The following is an 8,487-nucleotide window of genomic DNA, read 5'->3' as shown; positions in this document are numbered from 1 at the left end:
TCTCTATGTAGTACAGGCAGCACGGTGGCAAAGTGGTTAGTACTTCTACCTCACAGCGCTGGGGTCATGAGTTCAATTCCTGACCATGCCCGTATCTGTGTGGAGTTTGTATGTGGTTGCGTGCAGGGCCGCCGAGAGGGGGGGTGAGCGGGTACATTTTACCCGGGCTTGTAATTTTTTTATTTTTTTTCTATTTGTTGATTTTTTTTATTATTTTTTTCCCGTTCCGGGGGGGGGGGGGGTCCATCGTTGGTGGGGGGAGCTGGAAAAAAAAAAAAAGATCCATACTCATGTGATCGGCGCTGCGTCCCTCCTTCATCTCTTCTCCATTCACACTGACTGCCGGGCGTGACGTCATCAAGTCACGCCCGGCAGTCAGTGAGGAGCGCCAGACAAGACCAGAAGACAGAAGAAAGAATAGAAGAAAAGAAAGGAGGTAAGTAAAGAAGCGGAGAGGCAAGGGGAGGGAAACAGAAAGGGACAGTGCTATAAAGAAGAGGGAGTAAAAAAAAAACGGGAGAGAGGCAGAGAGGTAAAAAAAAAAAAAGGGGGAAGAGAAACACTAAAAAAAAAGGGGAGAGAAACACTAAAAAAAAAAAGGGGGAGAGAATCACTAAAAAAAAGGGGAGAGAAACACTAAAAAAAAAAGGGGAGAGAAACACTAATTAATGGGCGCTATTTTGTTTGTAGGGTGATGGTGGGGCAATTTAATAGTGGGGATTATTAATTTAAGATGGGGTGGTTTGGGGGCTATTGAATATGGGGGTGAGTTTAGGGAGAATGAGGTTCATTAAATGTGACTATGAGTTATTTAATGGCAGTAATAATGATTGCGGGAAATAGGTATTGCTGTTTGCAGGAAGGGAATAGGTTTATTTATTAAATGTGAATACTATTATTTTAATGTTGGGGCTGGAGGAAGGCTTAATTATTAATCGTGGGTGCTATTGATTTAACGCCGGGACTGGCAGTAATTTTCTAAATGTAGCCATTTTTTTTCCCCATCAACATTCCAGGATCCGGACAAGCCGCAACTAAAGAAAGCAGCAGTCACAGGTGGTGAAAGTGAGAAGAACAGGTAGGAGAGAGCAGCAGAGTGTGTGAAATGTTGTGATTTTAGTAGAGACAATGTAAATTTTTGGTGAGTGTTGTGCCCAATGTAAGGTGCAGGCAAAGACTGAACTCTTTGTGTACACACTGCATTCTTTGTATACTACACTGTGGTGCTAGATGTCTTAAAAGTCAGGAGTGCTGGGACATATGTGACGCTCTGGTGAATTCAGGACCTAGCGATTTTGATGTGCTAGCCACGCCCCAATGGCGCATTGCCACGCCCCTGAATGTATGACCACATCCCCGAAAACTGGCGGCGCAAATTTTTTGGGGGTCTTACTCGACTATGAGGGGGGGCCCCATGAATTTGTTGTACCCGGGCCCTGAATTCCTCTTGGCAGCCCTGGTTGCGTGGGTTTCCTCCCACACTGCAAAAACATACCAATAGGTTAATTGGCTGCTATCAAAATTAACCCTAGTCTCTGTCTGTGTATGTTAGGAAATTTAGACTGTAAGCTCCAATGGGGCAGGGACTGGTGTGAATGAGTTATCTGTACAGCGCTGCGGAATCAGTGGCGCTATATAAATCAATGGTGATGATATGTGGTTGATTCACTTGAGAGGAGGGCATTGACAACTGCATGCACTTGGAAGAAGGGCTTAACCCCGGTTTGAAATTCACAGGTTTTCTTGTGTTGCGTGTATATGTTCATATAATATCATCCTGTCTTTATTTGTTTTGGAGTTTATTTTAGTGCTCCTTTACGTTGAGGACTTCTTTTACAAAATTGTGAGGAATACCTCGTTTAAACCATGTTCTTGAGGAATAAGCGCTTAAGGTACACTATTATTTTTTTTTCTATCCAGCACTTGTTGATGAACTGGCTGGACTGATAAAGTACATGGTAAGGCTATGAACTGCTGACCCTGACGTATCCATAAACCTGTAATTCTGTTTCTCACAGGGATGGCCTATGATCTGTGTAATGTTCGGTTTACCCAGTTGCAGGAGGCCCTATGTTGAAAGAGCAGTAAGTCATCACATTAAGGATATAAAGATCTAAGCATTAGGGTCACCTCTATACCTTGCACAGATGCTCAGGATAGCAATAGGGAAATAAGAATATACCACATATATAAGCCCCATCTTATAAGAACATGCCACATATATAATCCCCATCTTATAATACACAGGATAAAAGTGACCTCGGGCATACTGACTGCTGTAGTCACGTGGAACACAGGGGAGGTGAACTGCTGCAAATGTACTTGTTCCTGTGTAGCTACTGTTAGATCTAAAATTCTGACCCAAGTCAGCCTGTGGTGTCAAGTATATCTGGAAGCGCTTCAATCAGCTGGAGAGAATTGACACAGACCAAGTTCTGTATACAAGGAATATTCTCTAGTTTATTGATACAAAGATACAGGTTTTTATAGGCTACTGTATAAATGAATCCTACGTCATATGCATACAATAGTTTATACCACTAGTTTATGAGAAGCGCTACTGATTAACTTTCTCACGTATTCTTGAGGTGTTTACTTTTCTCCCCCTTCTAAGGACAGATGAGCCTATTATTTCTTATCTCAAGGGGAGTTGGAGATATGCTATGTGTAACACCATGGATACAGCTCCCATACTACCAGCTGGATATGAAGCTCATTATTGTTTTCATAACTGGTTACATTCTTCAGGTGTTCCCTATTAGTTCAACTTCAAGGCCATAGGCTCACATATTGCAAAACTGCAAGTTAACAGAAAAATGAATAATCTCTTCTAGCAAATAATATTTCTATACAAGTTACAATAAAATGGCTGAACAAAGGCCTTATGAGGCCTTAACAAAAAATCATATTTAACATTTCCCATCTTTTATTCAATTTTCGACCCTTTCTCCTCCTACCTACCTAATCCTATCTATAGAACCACATTCTTAATAAGCAGGTACTTATACACATGTAGGAGGCCACATGCATAGAGTTGGTCCCCTTAGGAATCTGTCAACTCATCCCCCACTAATAAGCCTGTGATCCTCCCTGTCCTAACTTGATTTATGAGGAGATGCATTTTGGCAAATGTCCATGTCTAGAAAAGATGGTTTCTTAGAAGATGGTTTCTTAAATGATGGTTTCTTAGTAGGTAGTTAATGAATCTATAGTAGTTCTGCAGGCCTTGCATGTCCTTTGTTCAATCTTTAGTAGTTTCTTGTTGCAAACTCTGCAGTTCTTTGGCTTTGCTAGTCCAAATAATTCATGACACTCATAGTCTGGTCAGGTTTCAGAAGTAATTTCTGTGATCATCAGAGGTTCGGGATTTTCAGTGGTTCCCTTTTTGGAGAGACAACAATCAAGTGTCAGTAACTTCTTAATCAGCCATATATTTAGTTTCATTATCACCTATACGATCAACAGGATTGCTAAACCATTTGCTACTAATGCCAATATTTCCAATATCCAACATGAATCATTACTGACAACTTTACCAATGAGGTTATGCATCTGCACAAAGACATTTTCAGAGTTTACTCTACTATGAGTGCAAATTGTTGAGCACTCCTTCCCATATGTTTCTCACAGTGGCATAGGCAATATGTCACTTAACTGTCTGTTTCATACTGGGTTAGGGAGGCCTTAATCCCTACTTCAGTCACAATTATTCTGGCAAGACATATCAATACAATGAGACAGTCATTTCTATTTATCAGAACAAGACTCCCCTGATTTGAAGACTTTGCAGTGTTATGCGTGAATCCAGGTGTCTCTTTCCTGTACTTTCACTGCCATGGGAGTCGTCAACAGGACTTGATAAGGACCCTTGTATCTGGGTTCAAGACTTCTCCTGATGTGCTTTCTCACGACCACCCAGCCCCCCAGGCTGCAGTTTATGGGTACCTGTATCAAAATTAGGGTTTGCAATGGAGGAGAATATTTGACCATGTATTTCAGTTAGTTGTTTCTATAATAAGGCAACATAATTCAACAAATCACTATATACATGGTGTAGTTGCTATGGAAAATAACAGCCTGTTCTGTTTGCTGTGCCAAACAATATCTCATATGGTGTTAAACCTGTGTCTTTCCTAGCAGTATTTTTTACTGAGTGCAGGTAAACATGAGATCCATGGCAGACCTGTTTCAGCCATTATTTTCTGCATTTTCAATTTCAGTGTACCATTAAGGCGCTCCATACATCCTGAACTTTGGGATCTGTAGGGGGTGTGATAGTTTCTGGAATCCTTGCCCCGTAAAGTGTATCCCTCTGTCACTTACAATGACCTCTGGTACACCATATCATCAGATTACCTCATTCGCAATTTTCTTGGCTAATGCTTTAGCATTTGCTTTTCTATACAGCCATGTCTCCAGCCAGTGACTAAAGAAGTTGACACAGACAAGCACATTCTCAAAGCCCGAGCATTTGGGAAGTTATAAAGTCTATCTGTATCCTCTTATAGGGATATTATGTCTGGGGTGTGCTTTTCCATAGGACAGACTTACTCGGGTTACTTTGTGCACAGACTAGGCATTCTGCCACTAACGACTGTGCTGCTTGGGCGAACCCTGGTACTATCCATAAGCTGCTAGTGAGTACAACCATAGCATCTTTTCCCAGATGCACTTTCTCGTGTGCTATATTGACCATAATGGGATAAACTACTTTTGGCAGACACAAACGCTGACCTTTACACCACTCCTTGCACTTCTAGTGCTCCATGTATTGCCCAAGTCTTTTTCTTATTTTCTGTTGCTTGTCTTTCCATAAGTTGGAGTGTGCTCTGGTCAAACAGGGGTCAGGGGGTCACCATGTAAATAGACTCCCCTTGGGGTACTGGGGCTATGGCGGCTTCTCGTGCGGCCTGGTCTATTTCACTTAGCTTCGGGGGTAGTATCTCTGTGTGTGTCTTCACCTTCATCACTGTTTGGAGGACAGCTGGAATGCAGTGAACAGTGCCCTGGTATGTTCATCATATTGACTGGTTTGCTTGCTGAACCCATAAGGTCCCTACTTTTCCATACAGGGCCATAATCATGCGCAATTACAAATGCATAACTTGAATCAGTGTAAATATTTACTCTTTGTCCTTTTGCATATATGCATGCAAGTGTCAGGGCCTTTAGTTCAGCTTCTTGTGCTGACATGTGACTCGGTAGAGTCTGTTGAATCACTATTTCTGTGTGTGTGGTTACAGCACACCCTGTATACGGGACAGGATCTATGTGATAGTGTGAACCATCTACAAAAAGAGTGATGTCTGCATCTGGTAATGGTTTATCTTTAATGTGAGATAAAACCAGAGATTCTTGTTTCATTAGTTCTATGCAATCATGTTCAGAAAAATTTTGTTTGCATTTTTTTTTTTTCCTTTCTTTCTGTTCAAGCTGGAATGGAATTCCCCCAAATCCCTAGGGTAACCCCAATATATACAGGTACTTCTCCCATCTTTTGAAACTTGCTGCAATAAGGCAGCAGGATTCAACATTGTGCACTGCTTAAGTGTAACGTTACTGGGAGTAAGCAGTGCTACTTCATTAGGATAGGCTTCAGTAAGGAGCATGTGGAATCCAAGGAAAAGGTTCTTGGTTTCTGAGTTCCACAAAGTTTACACTCATTAGATGGAGTGTACAGTACAACGGTTAAGACAGATGTGGTAACTTTAATTCTTCTGGAAGAGAAACACTTAGCTTAAATAACCTGTTAATAAGCCACATCATCAGTTCTATTAGTGTATATAATAATGTGTTGGGCCACAATACTCACAAACACATTCCTGCATTGGGTGTAAACCCCTGTAGTCATGGGTTGCTCTTTTCTTTATTTGGTTGGGTTAAACTTTCATATTAGAATTTTCTAATTATGTATAATGATCTATACATTACTATGGGCCTGAGTCTGGTTCTTCCAAACTTGGCTTTCCTTTCTAGTCTAGTACACATCTACAGCGCACAGCAAAGGAAAATAACGTGCAATCTATATTCCTCCTGCTAATATCAATGAACTCCCCTCTCTGGTCTCCCTTGGACCTTTAAAAAACTTAAAATACAGTTTACTCAGATTCCCCTTGTCTGAAGGTCTTAACATATATCTGTGAACATGAGAGGCTCTGGGGCCTCTTGTGCTTCCTTTTTTTTTTTTTTCTTCTAATAAAAAAGGAAAGGGAGGAAGAAAATACACAGTGCGCTCGGCAAGTGTTATATGTCACTCATTTCACAATAGGAGGGAATGTCCTTTGTGCTGTATATCTTCATACTTAGTAAATCTGGCCGGTAACAAATGTTTTGCTTGTGCTTGGTTTCTGTCACAACGTACGATACCGTTAAGGTAACTGGGTGTCCTAGCACAATATCTATACTCTTTTCAAGCACTAAAGCAGAGTAGTATGCAAGTGACCTTAGCTTGCGACCATGTATTTGTGTCAGTACTCCTTGTACATGTGCACTGACTTCATAACAAAATAATGTGAAAGGCTTGTCATAATCTGGCAAAGCCAGTGCTGGCGCTGAAGTTATTTCAGCTTAAAATTGGTTAAACATTTGGTTCTGCTCAGAGGAGAGTATAAATGGCTTGCTATGATCCAGAAGTGCTAATGCAGGAGCACATACAATTGCTCTTAAAGTCTTAAATCTTTTTCATTTCTGTAAAAATATAGAATTCCCATCAATGCATTACCATACCCACAATAAAAAGAATTATTTACAGTATATGACAATTATAGCACAGTAAATAAGGGCAGTAAATGTCTTTACAAACACTGATTTACTCAAAACTGTAATGAGGATACAAATAAAAACCTTTTGCTTTCTGCACATACAGAAAAACCACCTAGTTCATGCATTTGCTATGCGAATAGCACATAAACTCTAATATCTCTTTCCAAAACAAGGTAATCATTACTCAGAAGAGTTTACGTTATTTAAATCCTTCATTAGTTTATACTTATGTTTGTTGTGGTGCAAAGATGGTGCATTGGAAGTTAAATCAATGCAATCTGGATTGCCTAATGGGTCTTTGCAGCTGGAGACCTGTGAATAAAAAAACTTTTGCATAGAGATTAACATTTATTTACTAGGAATTACTGTAACTGTAACATGCGTGTATACTGTTATCAGGTAACCAGTGAACAGCTGCTAAAAGCTTAACTGTGACGCTATGCGTTCCATGCCTTGATTTCCTCAAAGGGGCAGTCCCTAATTTCACAAATAGAGAATGTCAAAGTGACGAGACCTGGGCGAGTGTTCAAAGCCACTCCTTTCTTATCATCTCTTAGTACAGCCCTTTTAAATGACACTAATTAAATTTCCGGGTTTAGAAACATTCAATCTGGAATCTTGGTTCCAAGTATTCAACCATTTTAAAAGCAGCACTGTCTCATAAATCAGAGTACTCTCGTTAGACACAATACATTGTGTCTGTAAATCATTCAACATTTTCTCAACAAAATCTCTCTCCCGTGACCAAATATTCACACATATTTCTAGATTCTGTGATTTTCGTGTTCAAAGTAAAAATATATTCACTTAAGTCTCGCTCACAGACGACATTTTATCTCGTAACATTTCTTTAAAGGCATAACAAACCCTCCTGATTTCTGAGAACATTCATCAGCGCCATTTTAACACAGATAAAAACAGATTTTAATGTCTGCATGTAAGCTCACTCCCACAATTCTCAACTTCATTAAAGAGAAAGCTATTTTTCTCAACTTCTTTTGTATCTCTTTAAATGCTTATCAATTAAGCAATGAATGTACAACTTTTTCAACCTTGAAACATGTCTCTTGTAAAAAACGGACAAGACAGACAAACATTGTGATTTAAAGTAAATCAAACATCTCCCTTATAGAGCACTAAGACAGAGAACAAACAATGTGAATTATCACGGATCTCTCTCACACGCAGTAAGACGGAGACAAAACTCACATACAGAGAAAGAAAACTTAACTGACATCTTCCAGCCTACTGCTGTGGAACTACAAGTCCCAGCATTACACTAAATACAAGTTAGCTTCAACATGTTATCATCAATCAGCACTCCGGACACATTTTTTTAATTTTACATACATTGTCAAAAAACAAAAAACAGTGTGCTTCTTATCTCAACACACTGAAATCATTTACACAGAATAAGGGAGGGGCACATTTCACTTATTCAGCTGCACAGGATCAAACATACATTTATAATATACAACCTACTTGATTCATTATTCAGCTTCCGATGCATTTAGCATATCCACATATATTTCGACTTTTCAGATCTCTTAACTTTCCTGTGCCACCTCAAACAATCTCTTGGGGTTTGATCTCAATACCCCTTTGTTCTTGTCACATTACCACTTGCAACACCTTTGTTTCTCCATCCACACATATCTTTGGCTATCCCCGCTTTCTTGAAAAATTCCCTGCAGACCTTCTACTCCCCCATTTCCTTTAGTCTTT

The 8,487-nt window shown here is 39.9% G+C and overlaps 1 long non-coding RNA gene across 1 annotated transcript; it reads right to left on the bottom strand.

Annotated features, from left to right (window-relative positions):
* Positions 1-2,433: 2,433 nt before the first annotated feature.
* On the bottom strand, positions 2,434-8,225 carry LOC142141106 (uncharacterized). The gene is made up of 2 exons (XR_012688615.1): positions 6,443-8,225; positions 2,434-5,731 (listed from the first exon to the last, which is right to left on the bottom strand). It is a non-coding gene; the product is annotated as an uncharacterized LOC142141106 (long non-coding RNA).
* Between the last annotated feature and the right edge of the window lie 262 nt (positions 8,226-8,487).

This window comes from Mixophyes fleayi, chromosome 2 (genome assembly GCF_038048845.1).
Source record: "Mixophyes fleayi isolate aMixFle1 chromosome 2, aMixFle1.hap1, whole genome shotgun sequence".
In the NCBI taxonomy this organism is placed as follows: domain Eukaryota; kingdom Metazoa; phylum Chordata; class Amphibia; order Anura; family Limnodynastidae; genus Mixophyes; species Mixophyes fleayi.
The sequence above is the reverse complement of the archived record's forward strand: the minus strand, read 5'-3'. Positions and strand labels throughout refer to the sequence as shown.